Raw genomic sequence first — 14,509 nt, forward strand, 5'->3', positions numbered from 1 at the left:
GTTACCCAACCAGGTGCAGCATAACGCTGGACAAATCTGCTTCCACAGATGCCAGTAATATTCTGCTTGGCTATTTTGTTCAAGGTCCTGCTGACAGGATAGGATTTATTTACTGTGGCATTTACTTTTTAACATTTAATTACACATTGAAGGTCAGTTTTTACTTAAAACACCATTAGCTAGCCCCTTCTAACCACTTGGCCATCACAAAGTTTTCAAGTGCAACTCAGTGCTTTGAACAGATGGCAGCAGGCTGAACTTCAGAGGCTGTGCTAACTTGGGCAACCATTTCCTCTACGCCTGGGGCCAAATGATGCTTTTATCCTTTCTGTATGGCTTCATAATATGTGATTGAGCATTGTTTTGCTCTACTTACTGCGTTTGAGAAGCAATCTGCCCTTTGAACACATCCAGGTGAATTATTTTTTGCAATTTTAAGATGGATATCCTGGTGGGTGTTGAGCAACAAGCATAATAAAAAAAGCCTTTCTTCAAAGACATTCCTAAGCACACCATCAGTCCTTGTGTTTGATAGAAGAGGGACACTGGTCAACAAAAGCAACACAATAGCCTCACAGCTCGTGCTTTTAGACACATTGCCATGTGCATTCCACTTGCTGCACAGCAATATTGGGAACATCTGGAAATAAATTTGTGCCTAGAAGTGAGAATTAGTTACACGCCGAATCGTCCTCCACATTGCAACACGTAATCCTAGGCAAGTGTATCATAGGTTCACAGAACGGTAGAGGTTGAAAGGGATCTCTAACTGGGCTTTGTGCTACTGATAGCAACCATTTGAACCCAGGAGTTTATCTGGTTTTCAGTCTAAGTCTCCTAGTTAGATCTTCATCATTTTTTGATGTTTATACATTTTACCTTCGCTATTATAGTAATTGTTTGCCATCTAATCCACTGTCAGCTTCAAACTGCAGAGGGTGAAATTCATCCTCTACTTATAGCAAATAGAGGTAGGTGCCATTGTGCAGCAGTATTTCTTCGACCCCTCTGGAAAGGGATTTTAATTAATGCTATAGGTGACGTTTAAGGAGTGTGAACTTTGGCAACTTCTTGAACGTTTTCAAGTAGTTTAAACACATCCATACTGACTTGTGCTCAAAAATTGCACCTCAAATGTATTAAGATCTAACAGTCTGAGAAGCAAAAGTTGATGATCAGTAGTGGTGAAATAATTTTAATAGGCAGGAGTTTTTTATTTAGAAGCAAGGCTGGAGGCTTAGCAGTTGCACTAATGTAGAGTGAAAAACATCAGTTCTCAAAATATCAGATAACATTCAGAAGTTGGCTGTCCTGAAATCTTTTACTGACTCCAGAAGGGAGAACTTCTGATACACTCTTTCGTTTGTTTGTGTAGAGGACAGTGTCTTTAAAATGTCAGTTTAAATTCATGTGTTATCCATTGAAGTTCTTATTTGTTGAAAAGTGTGAATACAACTCTCTCTTAATGATTTAAAATGGTAGCTGAAAAGTGAAACACTTGTAATGGGAAGTTAGGAGGCTGGGAAATAGAAGCACAAATGTTTCAGTCTTGAATTCTTTTATTTTTGTTGGTGTTCTTGGTCAGTACCTCCATGACCATTCTACACACTGAAATGCAGTCTATTTAGTGTAGCAGTGGAATTGTCTATGGAGGGGAAACAGAGAAAGCTAGAGGTTTCTGCTGGAGAGTTTGAGCTGGGCAGGTGAAAGCTGTTGAAAAGTTATTCACGGCTGAAGTTGGAACTGAAAATGGAGTGAGGAAGTCTTGACACTGCCACGTACTGTAATTGTTTTCATGAAGGAGCAAAAGTAGGAAAGACCAAAAAATAAGAAGGTTATGCATGGGAAGGAATAGGGAGTAGGGTAAACCAAGGAAATTAAATGGCTGCTTTAGCTCTGGCTGTGTTGGAGATCTTCGCTGTGTCACTGTTAGCATGAGTGAATTTCCTAGTTAGCTTGCTCAGATTGTTTGCGAGCCGTTTGCCCTGTGGCTTAGTGCTAAAAGGTTTAAAAGCTGTATCTGTAGTTCTCCTTGGAAGGATTGTAGCTCTTAATGTAGTCACCTACCTATAACTCATTTTTATGTGTTTTTGTGAGGAGTAAAGAGCAAAAGTGGTGACCAGAATGCTGGTGATTTGTTTTCACAACATTGAAAGGCTCAGTCTGACACGGAGTGGCATTAATTTGGTGCCTGTCTTTTTGCTTTGGATTGTTGCTTTTTGGTGTTGTTTTGTTTCCCTTTCAATCTTGCTGAGAGATAGGATCTCTGCTAGTAAACACTTTCCCATGTCTCCTTTAGACTACATGTCAAGTGATTGCAGAATGGCAGGGCTGGTTTTCAGTTTCCTCACATAAAAGTTAAAACTAGTCTTAGATAAATGTTCTATTTCTGGGAGGCTCTGGATTCAATGGAAAAGCCTTTTTCATTCAGGTCTACTCTAGCAAAGTTTTATTACTGGGTGGTCTGAAGTGTTTAAGAATGCAAGGAAAAACGGAAGACTGTCTTGAAGAAACAACTTACCAGCAACCTGGTGAGGTAAATATGAAATTCTGTGCTTGTAACATCTCAAATGATAACAATGAACATAATGACAAATCCTCATTCTCGTATCCATGGATGCATCCTCACATTGACTTGAATTCAAATCACAGTCCTATTTGGGTAAGAAAAGGCAGGGCATAGACTAGACGTAGCAGCTGGGACATTGGATAGAATACTCACAGTAGGTTCATTGTTTCTCTGCCTGGAGGTGGTTTTAATACATCTATTCTTAAATATCTGCTTTTCTGCTTAAAAACTATCAGTACAGTGTTTACTTGGATTTGGTGTCTCATTGTGCTGTAATCATTAATTTAGATGAACACTTCAGAAATGAAGGTGCAAATCTGACCAGATAAGACTTCTAATTCTGCTTACATAACTGTCACCTAATGATGATCTTAACTCCCACAGATGGGATGATAAGCCTCATCTGTTGCAGTTTGCTTGCTTAAAACAGACCTTTGTCTCCTTTTGCACATAACATCAGGATGGAGGAATAGTGAGTTTAAAGGCAGAATTTGAAATGAGATGAAGTTCCACTTGGCTGAGCATGGTGGTGTGGTTTTTATTCAGAAAGGGTGAGGCCAAGGAAGGTTCTCTTATGTGTCTGGGTTATTTGTGCAAAGCACAGAAGGACATTTAGTGAAGGGCTGCCACCACAGCTGTGAGAAATTCTGTACTCTAAGCCATTGATTTGATGCTCTCTTAATACAGGAGTTTAAAACATATCAAAATATTTCATAAAAAAACTATCATGAATTTTAGTTATAATAAGCTGTAAATAATCTGCCACGAACATGCTGAGGATAAGACATTTAGTTTTTACAGTGTGGTTGTCATTATTTGCAAAACAGGTAGAGAGTGTATAATAATCCTCCTTTGTTGGGGGTAAAAATGCTAAGTTTAGGTTCATTGACATGCTCTGTAACAACATGAACAAAACAATTCTAAGCAGAGCTATTATTCCCAAGTTCGAGGTGAAGGATCAGGAAGTTCTAGGACTCAAGAGAACTTTTACAAGTGAAACCAGCGGTGCAACAGGTTTGTTTCCAGCTGTGCATAAAGATTTTGTGCCATATGCCTCTACTCAAAGAAGAGGAGCCCAGCTGCTCCCTCTGATGTTTCTCATGAGAATAAAACAATGCAGGGCAAGGTAATGCTTTTCCAGAGTGTTTGGTGGAGTCTGGAATACTTTTGAAGGATGTTTCCTAAACAAAGAGTTGAAACAAACACTGTTTGAGTTCAGTGAATGCTCACTGGTGTTCATAGCCGTATTGCCAAAAAATCCAGTGTGATCCCGCTGTGCAGGCCAGGGGCTTTCCAACCTGCACTGTAGGCAGATGTGCTCACTTTGATAGAAGTAGTCTCTAGTGTTGTGAATTCCTCAGCAGGAGTCTCCCTAGTTCATGTTACTTGTTTAGATATTTACAGGTGCTAGTATCAAATATTTAAATGAAACACACTTTGAAATAAGAAATGCATTACACAGTATTCCACAAACAGGTGATTTAATTATTTAGCTCCATTTTTGACTGAGTTTAGAATATTACAGAATCACAGAATCTATCTCTTTAGAGGAGACCTCAAAGACTATCCAGTCCAACCTTCAACCCAACACTGAAGGGTCAACACTAAACCATGTCCCCATGCCCTCTGGATGCTCCCAGGGATGGTGACTCTACTGCCCTGGGCAGACCATTCCAATGTTTGCTAATCCTGTCAGCGAAGAAGTATTTCCTAGCATCTCCTCAATCTCCTCCAGTGCAGCCTGTGAAGCATCTCAGCTTTTATTCTCCAAACTGAACTAAAATAAATGTTGTGCACCTCATTCCTTGATGAGAAATGCTGTTTAAGAGCTGTTACTGGGTGGCACTAGGTGTGAAATTGAATGTTATTGTGGGTTCCTGCAGTGCATTGTCTAGTTGGGAAAGGCTAGTGCCTTGAAAAGACCCTCTGGGCTTTCAGTAAAGGATAACCTCTATTTTTAAAGCTCCTAATCAATCAAAGTCTCAAAGGTCACATGGCTGTTTATGTGTAAATCTGAAAAAAAAATGTACTTTGACAGAAATCATGTTAATCAACATTAACCTCTGAATACAGGACATGGTCAACTCCTTTCTCACAACTGGAAAGGAGTCAGAACTGGGGAGTTCCAGACTTAATTGAAAGATGAGTGACTCTCATACACCATTCTGTCAACTCTTATAGCTTGCAGGGAAAATAGACTTGAGGAGCTCATAAGGAGCTCACAGGAAATTCATGTCTGTTGTTTATAGCAAATCTAATCTGTATGCATTTGTAGCTCGTTGTACTTATTAATGTTGGTGGATGATGCCCTGAGGTTATTCCCTAGTGCGTTCCTCTGCTGAGACTAAAGCTTGAAGAGAATATTCCAGCAGTTTTGTGGTCCCCTGCCAACTCATTAATTTAAGGAGTGCACTTCTTGAGCTCAATGTAGGCAAGAGAAGTTGCTCATCACTACCAAAACTAACCAAATAGCCATCTGCCTGTTGGTTTGTTTGTGTCTCTGACAGCTCAGTTTTTAAATCGCAGGCTGCTCTTCAGCTTTCTTTGAGAGGCTCTTCAAGAGACTGAGATAATCACGCTCAGTTAACTCCATCATATCAGTGATGGTAGACTTTGCAATACAGTTTTTCCAGTTTGAGAACAGATAAAAGCTTCTAAACAATAGGGAGCAGGGAAAAGACTTGGTGTGCTGAAGTGCCTGGTATCAACAGCAACTGATAAATTATTAAACAATTTACCTTCTGTAACGTCTCTGGAGCGCGGCGTTGGAGCTGTGTTGTACCATGACTGACAACTTGGAAGGAGTCTTGGTAAAAGTGTACAAAGACTGCGCTGGATAATGTGTCACTTCTGTCTCCTGTAAAATGAAGCCTAATAAGAGTAATGATTTATTTATTGTGGTGGAAGTGCCACATTCTTCCTGACCTCAGTGTATTTTGCGTTGAACAGAATGATTGATTTACTGGGAGAGTTGGAGCTGACTGTTTTCTGTGAGGGTTGAAATAAGCCTCTGCCGGTACGTGATCACTTGTTATAGCTACATCTGTGCCCGTGTAAAGGCTGAGGGAGAAAGCAAAGGAAGAGAATTGTTTCTGAATATATAAAATGCATGGGGTTTTTTTTTTAAGAAACAGACATAAAGTTGTGAGTGAATCATTGCTAAATGAGAGTACTTCTGCATATGTAATGCAAGGCTTCCTTGACATGCCGAGTTTTCTGCAGCAAAATAATGAGTCCTAAAGATAATACAAGAACTGAATTGCATTTGCTGTGCAGGAAACCAATATAAAATGTATACTATGGCACTTGATTAAAAAACAGCTGTGTACAAAGGCATTTTTCAAAAGGGTGAGAACAACTTTCAGATAACTGTGTAGATATTTAAAGAAATAGATAGCACTATTCACTTAAAGGGGTGGGGGGGAACACCTATGAGGAACTGAAAAACTGAGGGGGAGGCAGCAGCTAAGACAGAAGTCCTTCAAAATTTGGAACTGAGTTTCATAAATAGCAGACATAAATCATAGAATCATAGAATCAGTCAGGGTTGGAAGGGACCACAAGGATCATCTAGTTCCAGCACCCCTGCATATACAATATACAATGTACATATACTAAACAGAACCTCATAGCATGTAGCTTTTAGCTTTGTTCATGGTTAAACTTTTCAGTAATCAGTAATCAGTATCACTAAGGTTGGAAGAGACCTCAAAGATCATCGAGTCCAACCTGTCACCACAGACCTCATGACTAGAGTAGGGAGGACAGCTGCTGAGTGAAAGATGGTATAAAGAGCCTTTTGGGGTCAGAGTGGACAAAACCAGACAATGTTACATAATTCTAATACTTTGTTTTGAAAGAACACCATGGATTTTCTGGCTTGGTCTGTTTAGCTCAGTCACAAACAACTCTGCTTCATGTCAAAGCAGAAGGTGAAGAATCTCATCCTCTGGACTCAGACCAAATGAATGATTTGATTTCTTTTTCCCAGCTCTCAATGCTAATGTAAACCCTTAATATTTATAAGGCACTTCTGAAGTCTGCATCAAGGAAGATGCTCTACAAACTTCATTATTGTTTTATCAATTCATTAAACTATTTGCAGGTGATGGTAAGGATTAACTGGAGGATTATCATATCCCTCTCATACAGACACAGCACATAATATTTACAGGATTATTTTTTTTTAGAAGTCATTAAATGGAAGGGGCAAAGAAGAAAAATAATCCCTGCTTAATCCTTTGCAGCCAAGTCAACAAATATATGAGCATTTTTCAGCTCTAGCTTCTTTCCTCCACCCCTTACTTTGTTCACTGTTTCAACGTAATGTGTTTCCTTATAGTGTCTCCTCAATGCAAACAGGCTGCAAAAATGACACCTAGGCAACAGACAACATAGAAGAAACATTCTCATTACAAGATCTTGGTTAACTCCCCCAAACAGTTTGAATGGCAGAAAACATCACTAATACAAGAGAGTAATTCAGTTCACTTCTAGAAAAGAACGTAATTTCAAATGCCAGGGGCTTTTCTCAGCTTAGAAAGTAAAGTATAAACAATGGGAAGAGAGAAATTCTTTGGAGTATTTTGAATGATGGAAGCAGTTCAAACAAAAGCCAAGAAGGCCAATGGCATCCTGGCCTAAGAGTAGTGTGGCCAGCAGGAGCAGGGAGATCATTCTGCCCCTGTATTCAGCACTGGTTACGCCACACCTTGAGTACTGTGTCCAGTTCTGGGCCTCTCAGTCTAAGACAGATGTTGAGACACTTGAACATGTCCAGAGAAGGGCAACAAAGCTGGTGAGAGGTCTCGAGCACAAGTCCTATGAGGAGAGGCTGAGGGAGCTGGGATTGTTTAGCCTAGAGAAGAGGAGGCTCAGGGGAGACCTTCTTGCTCTTTACAGCTCTCTGAAGGGAGGTAGTAGCCAGGTGTGGATTGGTCTCTTCTCCCAGGCAAGCAGCACCAGAACAAGAGGACGCAATCTCAAGCTGTGCTAGGGGAAATTTAGGCTTGAGGTGAGGACAAAGTTCTTTACAGAGAGCTGTTGGCCATTGGGATGTGCTGCCCAGGGAGGTGGTGGAGTCATTGTCCCTGGAGGTGTTCAAGAGGGCATTGGACATGGCACTTGGTGCCATGGTTTAGTTAGTCATGAAATGTTGGGTGACAGGTTGGACTTGATGATCTTTGAGGGCTTTTCCAACCCTATTGATTCTATGAGAAGAGAGATCAGCTGTGATTCTTTTCCAACTTCCAATTCCAACTCACCTCTTTCTCACACTTACCAGCATGAAATTTAGATTTGTTTGTTGACTAAAGACCACGTATGGTTTGGTCTTGGCTGCAGTACACCTTCCAGTTCACATCAGAAGGACCTCAGGCGCTGCCTTGCTTTGTACATTTCCCTGCAGCTGGTTCTAACTTTAGCTAAGCTAAACTAAGGATTGGAAAAAACCCAACTCCCTCTCACCCTTTTGAAAAACCCTCTTTTACCAGCTGTGAAATAGATTATTAACTTTCTTTTTAAGAGTAGAATTTCCTCTGTGGTCATGCTAACAACTCAGAATTTATCATCTTATCTCTTTATTTTAATGTAAAGGATGCTTCACTCTGACTTCATCCCTGTATGAATTGGTGGGGAAGTGCCCCTGAGGTTTGAAGAGAAAACTTGTCTGAAGACTTAAAACTCCAAGATTAGAGAATTTTAAGGCTCATTTAGGTGCTTGTAGATAAAATAAATAAATAAATAACCCCCCTAAGGATTTGATTATAATTCGGTGGAAAAGTTCTGAGTTTGGGCTTTGGAGCTTGGGAGAGGTAATTTTATATATATGGTGTGGGGTTTTTTTCCCTTTAAGTTACATGTGGTATTGGTGCAAAGAACGACACTTGTCACATTATGAACAAGGCAGCTTTTTATTCTTTGAAGTATAAATATCTGTAATGAAAATTGTTGCTGAAATCAAGAATGAATAAGCAACTTACTGCATCTGCTTGAAACTAATTCTTGCCATTTGTGATTATGCAGATTAATAGGTATATTTGAGAGCGTTATAAGAACATAATGAACCTAGAATCCCAATAGTAATGAAGCAGTAGTTCTGTTAAAAGAATAATTTTATAGTTTGCAGAGATAGCCTGTTAATTTGAAAGACTGCATTTAGCTGTGTTCATTTCCCCGCTGGCTGAATCCAAACTGTGAGCATTAATTAGTTAGCAGTGTTTTGAAAGGGGAGAGTCCTATTTAGTTTATTACTAAATGCTTTTGAATATAGAATTAAATCTCGGAGCACAGCACCAGATTTTTGATCTAATGTGAAATCAGTACTTCAAACATCACCCTAGTAAATAAGTTTGAGGAGCTGTAACTGTCACAGGCTTCACCTAAGCCCCAGGTTTTCCTAAATGTACCTCATTACAGGACTGAGAAGGAAATCCTTGGTTTCAAAGGACTTGATCTGTAAGTGAAGTGTCTGTTAATGGTTCCTTTTATTGTGCTGGTTTGGGAAGCTGGCGAGTAGTACAAACTGATAAGAAGTATTGGAGATGAGTTGGGTTAGGTGACCTTTGGAGGTACCTTCCAACCCAGACCATTCTGTGATTCTAAATCCAATTTAGAGAACTGCATCAAAAAACCAACATTCTTTTGCCTTAGTAGCCAGTTCAAGATTGTTTTACTGTCTCTCACACGATGATAAAACTTTTTATTTGGCATAGATAAAATATTTTTTTCAAGTCCCTAAGTACCCTGCCCAAGAGCACATAGACTAATATTCAATTACTGCTGTACTTATCTGGTGCTGGAACATTCAATATTCTGTAGCCTACAGGAAAATGTCATAGAGAACTGGCAAAGCAGGGAATTAACTTAAAAATAACATCATGACTCATTAAAAAGATTAGAGCTGTTTATAGGCAGAATTATGGAGCTTTAAAATAAAATATGAACAGTTGAGATAAAAACTGAAGTGTGAAAAGGTCAATTCAAGATGCAATAACTTTCTTTTTATTTTTATCAGAAAAGTAGTTTTGTAACTGAGAAAACCTTGAGACAGTTAAGTCATTTGTCATTTCAGTCAACTAAGAAATGTTCTACAAATACTTAAAAGTTATTTCCCAAGACTTTGAAGTGTGTGTTAATCCTGCTCGAAGCATTGCAGGAAACCTTTGTAGTCTTGGCATAGATCTTGTCTCCTGTGTCAGTCAGATGATGCTTTCATACTTACATAATATATTGTAGTTTCAATTGTCTTTTACAGTAAGCTTATAACAATCCTTGTGTGTCAGAATGCACTTTGGTACTTTGTGTGAAGAGTGGCAGCTTTTCTTTTGCATCTCAGAAGGAAGTGCTGCTGGATAAAGGAGGTACTAGTTCTTTGTTTGCTTGTTAGTGTACTGGAAGACATGAGAGCAAAAGTGTGTTGATGAATTTAAAACTAATGTCAATATTCTTGTACTGAATACATATAATTTTAGTTCAGTTGTGTGATAGAGTGGGATGTACATCCTGATTGGTTTTGTCCATCTGGTTAGTTTTGTCCATAAAACCTTGCTCTGTGTGCATGGGCCCGCCCACGGGGCGGGACCAAGGCTGTCATCTGGGGAACAGCTGAGGAGGACTGCCGATCTTCACCAACAGGAGGCAGGGGAGGCCTAGAAGAGACTGAATACACATGCGCAGAGTAGAGCCACGAAGTTTCGAGAAGGAGGGCGTCAATCAAGAGGAGAAAGGTTATAAAGGGGGACGGGAACTCGACGTAAGTGCGGCAGTTGCGGAGCGGAGCCTCCCCTGTCGCCCAGCGCTGTGTTTGCTCCTGCCTTGCTACTTAATAAATTGTCAAAATTTTCTATTCGGTGATGTATTTTGTTTAATAAAACTCTATAACAAGTTGTATCTCAGTTTCTCTCTTAAAGACTATATCAAATCACTGTCCTGTGATGGAATCTTATATTCCAATGTGCAGTCTAATTTCCTGCATCCAGGCCATACCAGAGTGGGATACAGCATGTCTGCTTTGTTCCCATACAAAAGTAATGGAACAAAATTTTCAGGGTGTCTGTCTGTCCTGGTCAGCAAACCACTCTGGTTTAATTGAGGCAGGCTTTCAGCTACTGTGCCAACAACCAGTATCAGTTTCAGTTCCTCAAATAAGGTTAAAAGAATTAGTTGAGTGTCAAATTTATTTTGTTTCAGTAACAGGCTTTTCAAAATTGAGTGGAATTACTGGATTCTGGAGTTGGGTTTAGATGGCTTCCAGCTACTAGGACCAAGTACAACATGTTTCCTGTCTGCAACAATTTCCTTTTAACTACACTATTTCAAATACCACCTAAATTCTATCTCTCTATTTATTTACCTATCTTCCTTCTAACATTTATTTGAAGTTTAATTATGAAAGGGTATTTGAGTAAAATAAAGCCTGAAGTGAAAGTGCAAAAGCACAATGAAAATGCTAAAGCACAATGAAGGCATCCCTTTCTTGTGCCAAAAAAGGGAGCTTTTTCATCCTAAACTCAATATTTTATTGGAATCTTATTTGTTAATTAGTTGGTTGTAATGATGTGAGCTTTGGAAATATGTTTGCTGAATGCATAGCATGTGGTCTTTCTCTTTTCTAAATAGGTAAACTTTCCCATGGCTTTTTTAGCCTTTTTACTCAATTGCAATGTTTGATGTTATTGATGGTGGCAAACTGCAAGGATCCAAAAAGGGGAAAATATGAAAGCTGCACCCACAAAAAAAGGTTTTCTCCCTGCAACAGTTAATTTGGTTATGGGGTTCGATCCTGAATCCTACTCAACTTGCTATATCTGTCTGCCTTTGAACAGGAAATACTCTGTCGGCTTTGCCTTCTACCTTCACTTAAGCTGCTGCATGATCTCCTGCACAAAGCAATTTTCTTATGAACCTTGCTGAGAAGTCCAGTAAATCAGAGACCCATAACTTGATATCTTTGTTCTCTTGTCCTGCTGATTCCCCCTGTGAGCCATTACAGCATTCTAAATGCCTCTTGAACAATTTCTTATTTAATGGTAGCTATTATCACTTCTCTGTCAGTGACACCCTTTTAACTTCTACTCTTTGATGTTTTGACTGTCCAAGCATACTGCTCCCTCTCCACTGTGCCTGCTGCTTGGAGCCTGTGATGCTGCTTGCTATCATGGCACAAAGATGGCTTTTCACAGGTGGCAGCAGAAGTGCAAGCCAGATGCTTCTGCAAAGAAGAGAGCATATTCTGCATGCTTTGGAATAGCTGAGATTTGTCTAATTCATAATGCACTGCTTATTAGTTTCATTCAACAAGAAGGCAGAAACTAAGTTAAGGTCTTTTTCTTCATAACCCTGTCGCCACAAGCCATGTCAGTCAAACATTAGGTACAGATATAATAGTTTGATGCCTTTCCTCTCTTTTGATTAACCTGTCTTCAGCCAGCATCTGCCAGAAATGTGTCACCTAGATGACAGAAGTCAGGTCAAACGTTTAAAATCACAGAAATACAAAAATGTTAGGGGTTGAAAGGGACCTCCAGAGATCATCTAGTCCAAGTCCCCTGCCAAAGCAGGATCACCTAGGACAGGCCTCAGGAACACATCCAGGTTGGTTTTGAAAGTCTCCAGAAAAGGAGACTAGAACTTCTCTGGGCAGCCTATTTCAGTGCTCCATCACCCTCACTGTGAAGAAGTGTCTCCTCATGTTGAGGTGGAATTTCCTGTGTTCCAGTTTGTGCCTGTTGTTCTGCGTTCTACCACTGGGCATCACTGAAAAGAGACTATCACCTTCATCTTGACACCCACCCCTCAGATGTTTGTAGGTGTTATTAAGATCCCTTCTCAGCCTTCTCCTCTCCAGACTGAACAACCCCAGGTCTCTCAGTCTTTCTTCACAGAAGAGATATTCCAGTCCTACAGTCATCCTCATAGCTTTCCTTTGGGCTATCTCCAGCAGATCCCCATGTCTCATGAGTTGGGGAGCCCAAAACTGGACAACAGTGGCACTCGGGCTCTAAATCCAGCTCTGATATTATGCAAAGCTTGTAGGGAGGAGCAGCTCTCGATACCACTGTGTCCTGTGGTGCTGCATATTCCAGACCCATCAGTGATTCTGACAAGTCTTTTCCCCTATGTAGTTGGAGTTACCCGTAGACAGTATTCATAATAGTGATTTCTAGGTAGCTAACCAGAGGTCTGGGATTTCCCTCCTGGGTATGTCTAGTGTTTTCTTTAACTGTATTATAATATCTATTGGCTCCAAATTTTATGTAGGCTGAGTGATGCCTAAATTAATGAAACAGCTTGGGAGCCTGCGGGCAGTGGAATGGAACATGTTAATAAAGCTGTCCATCATTTTCCCTCTAAGTCCATTAAAAACATTGCAGAGGCAGACTCTGTCAAATTCCTTGCCCCTCAGCTGTGTAGGATAAAGGGCCAGAGGATACCTCAGGTAATATGGAGAGAAAAAAATGGGGATAATTGAGGTGCTAGAGTGGGTGCAGAGGTATAGGAATGATTTATGACTGTTAGCTTTCCAGGGATAAGTTAACCCAAGGAGCATAATAGCAATGCTTGCATGATGTCACATTGCTCATCACCTTGTCTTTCTGCCTATATGGTAAGACCAGGGATCTGCTGGGAGCATCCTGAAGGGGCTGTACTGTTATGGAAAATAACCAACTGTTAAGCTGAGCAGAGAGCCACAGAAGAGCAAGAACACGTTTTCTGTGGCAGGAGTGCTCGCTTCATGTGTCATTTAAACTGAAATACTTTTTAGAAGACATTTCTAAATGCTTTTGGAATACATTTTAGTTCCTTGTTTTAGTGACTGAAGTACTGGAAAACTGCTTTCATGGTACATTGTTCAAAATAAAAATGTCAATTTGTCTGGGCAATCCAGCAGAATTCAGCACTGAAGGTGCTTGTAAACAGAAAACTCTTCTGTTACGTGGTCTCATCGCTGGTTTCCTTTCTGACAGGTGAAGTGCCTCACATGGCCTATATTCGGGTAGCAGGATAGCTTTACAAGATAGCTGTGTGAAACCAGTCTCTGTCTACAAAGCTTCTGGATGCTGTAGCCTCAGTGATTACTTTTCCCACAGCAGTTTAAGTTCTCTAATTGATATGGTTAGTACCTTACCATTTCTGTTCCTCTAGCCGTACAAACTCGGTGTCACAATGATGCTCGTGTTCTTTCCAATGCGGTGCCACAGTTATCTCCAAACCTCATGAGAATGATGTGTGTAGCTGGCACTGCTGACTGTCAGCTGTAGTCAGCTGAAGCATGGGTTAGTTACTCTTGATTAAATTGTGAAGAATACCTCCACTGGAGTCAGGTGTCGGAGGCAATCACAGTCCTCTATTGCTGACTCACTGACTTCTCTCTGTTATTTAGTGGTCTGTCAAAAGGTATTAGCATATACTGATTTGAAAAGCAACACACTGAGCAGACTCTTCAAGGTAGGAAGCTATTTCACGTTTGGGGGAATAAATGTGCTTCCAACATTTGCAGTTTTGTGGAAACTAAAAATAAACACTTTTTTCCTTCTAGCTAGGAGGAATGTCACTCCCTGTTTTCATACAGTAGATAATCTTAGGTTGGTGAAGAGTTCAGTCCTCTAACGTTCTAGGAATGCCAGAAATTTGGCAGGATTTTGTGACTTCTGACAGGCTCATTTTTTAAGCTGGATATGTTCTAAAATTAACTGTTGCTGGTATACCCAGGCCAATATTGGTACAACTATGATGGCATACATGGGTCTCCATCTAGGTTTATCAGGAGCTGTATTGCATAAGTGCAGAAATGAGGTTCTACAGGGCCTATCTGATCATCTGGTAAGAAAAGCTCTGTGAAATTTGTGGTTTAGATTTACTCTGAGACTTTGTCTGCTATTAGTCCCAGCGAGGTCCACATCTCAGAACCATGCCCTCCACTTGCTAAAGCTTTGTTGC

The sequence above is a fragment of the Dryobates pubescens genome, chromosome 37 (assembly GCF_014839835.1).
Source record: "Dryobates pubescens isolate bDryPub1 chromosome 37, bDryPub1.pri, whole genome shotgun sequence".
Lineage (NCBI taxonomy): Eukaryota > Metazoa > Chordata > Aves > Piciformes > Picidae > Dryobates > Dryobates pubescens.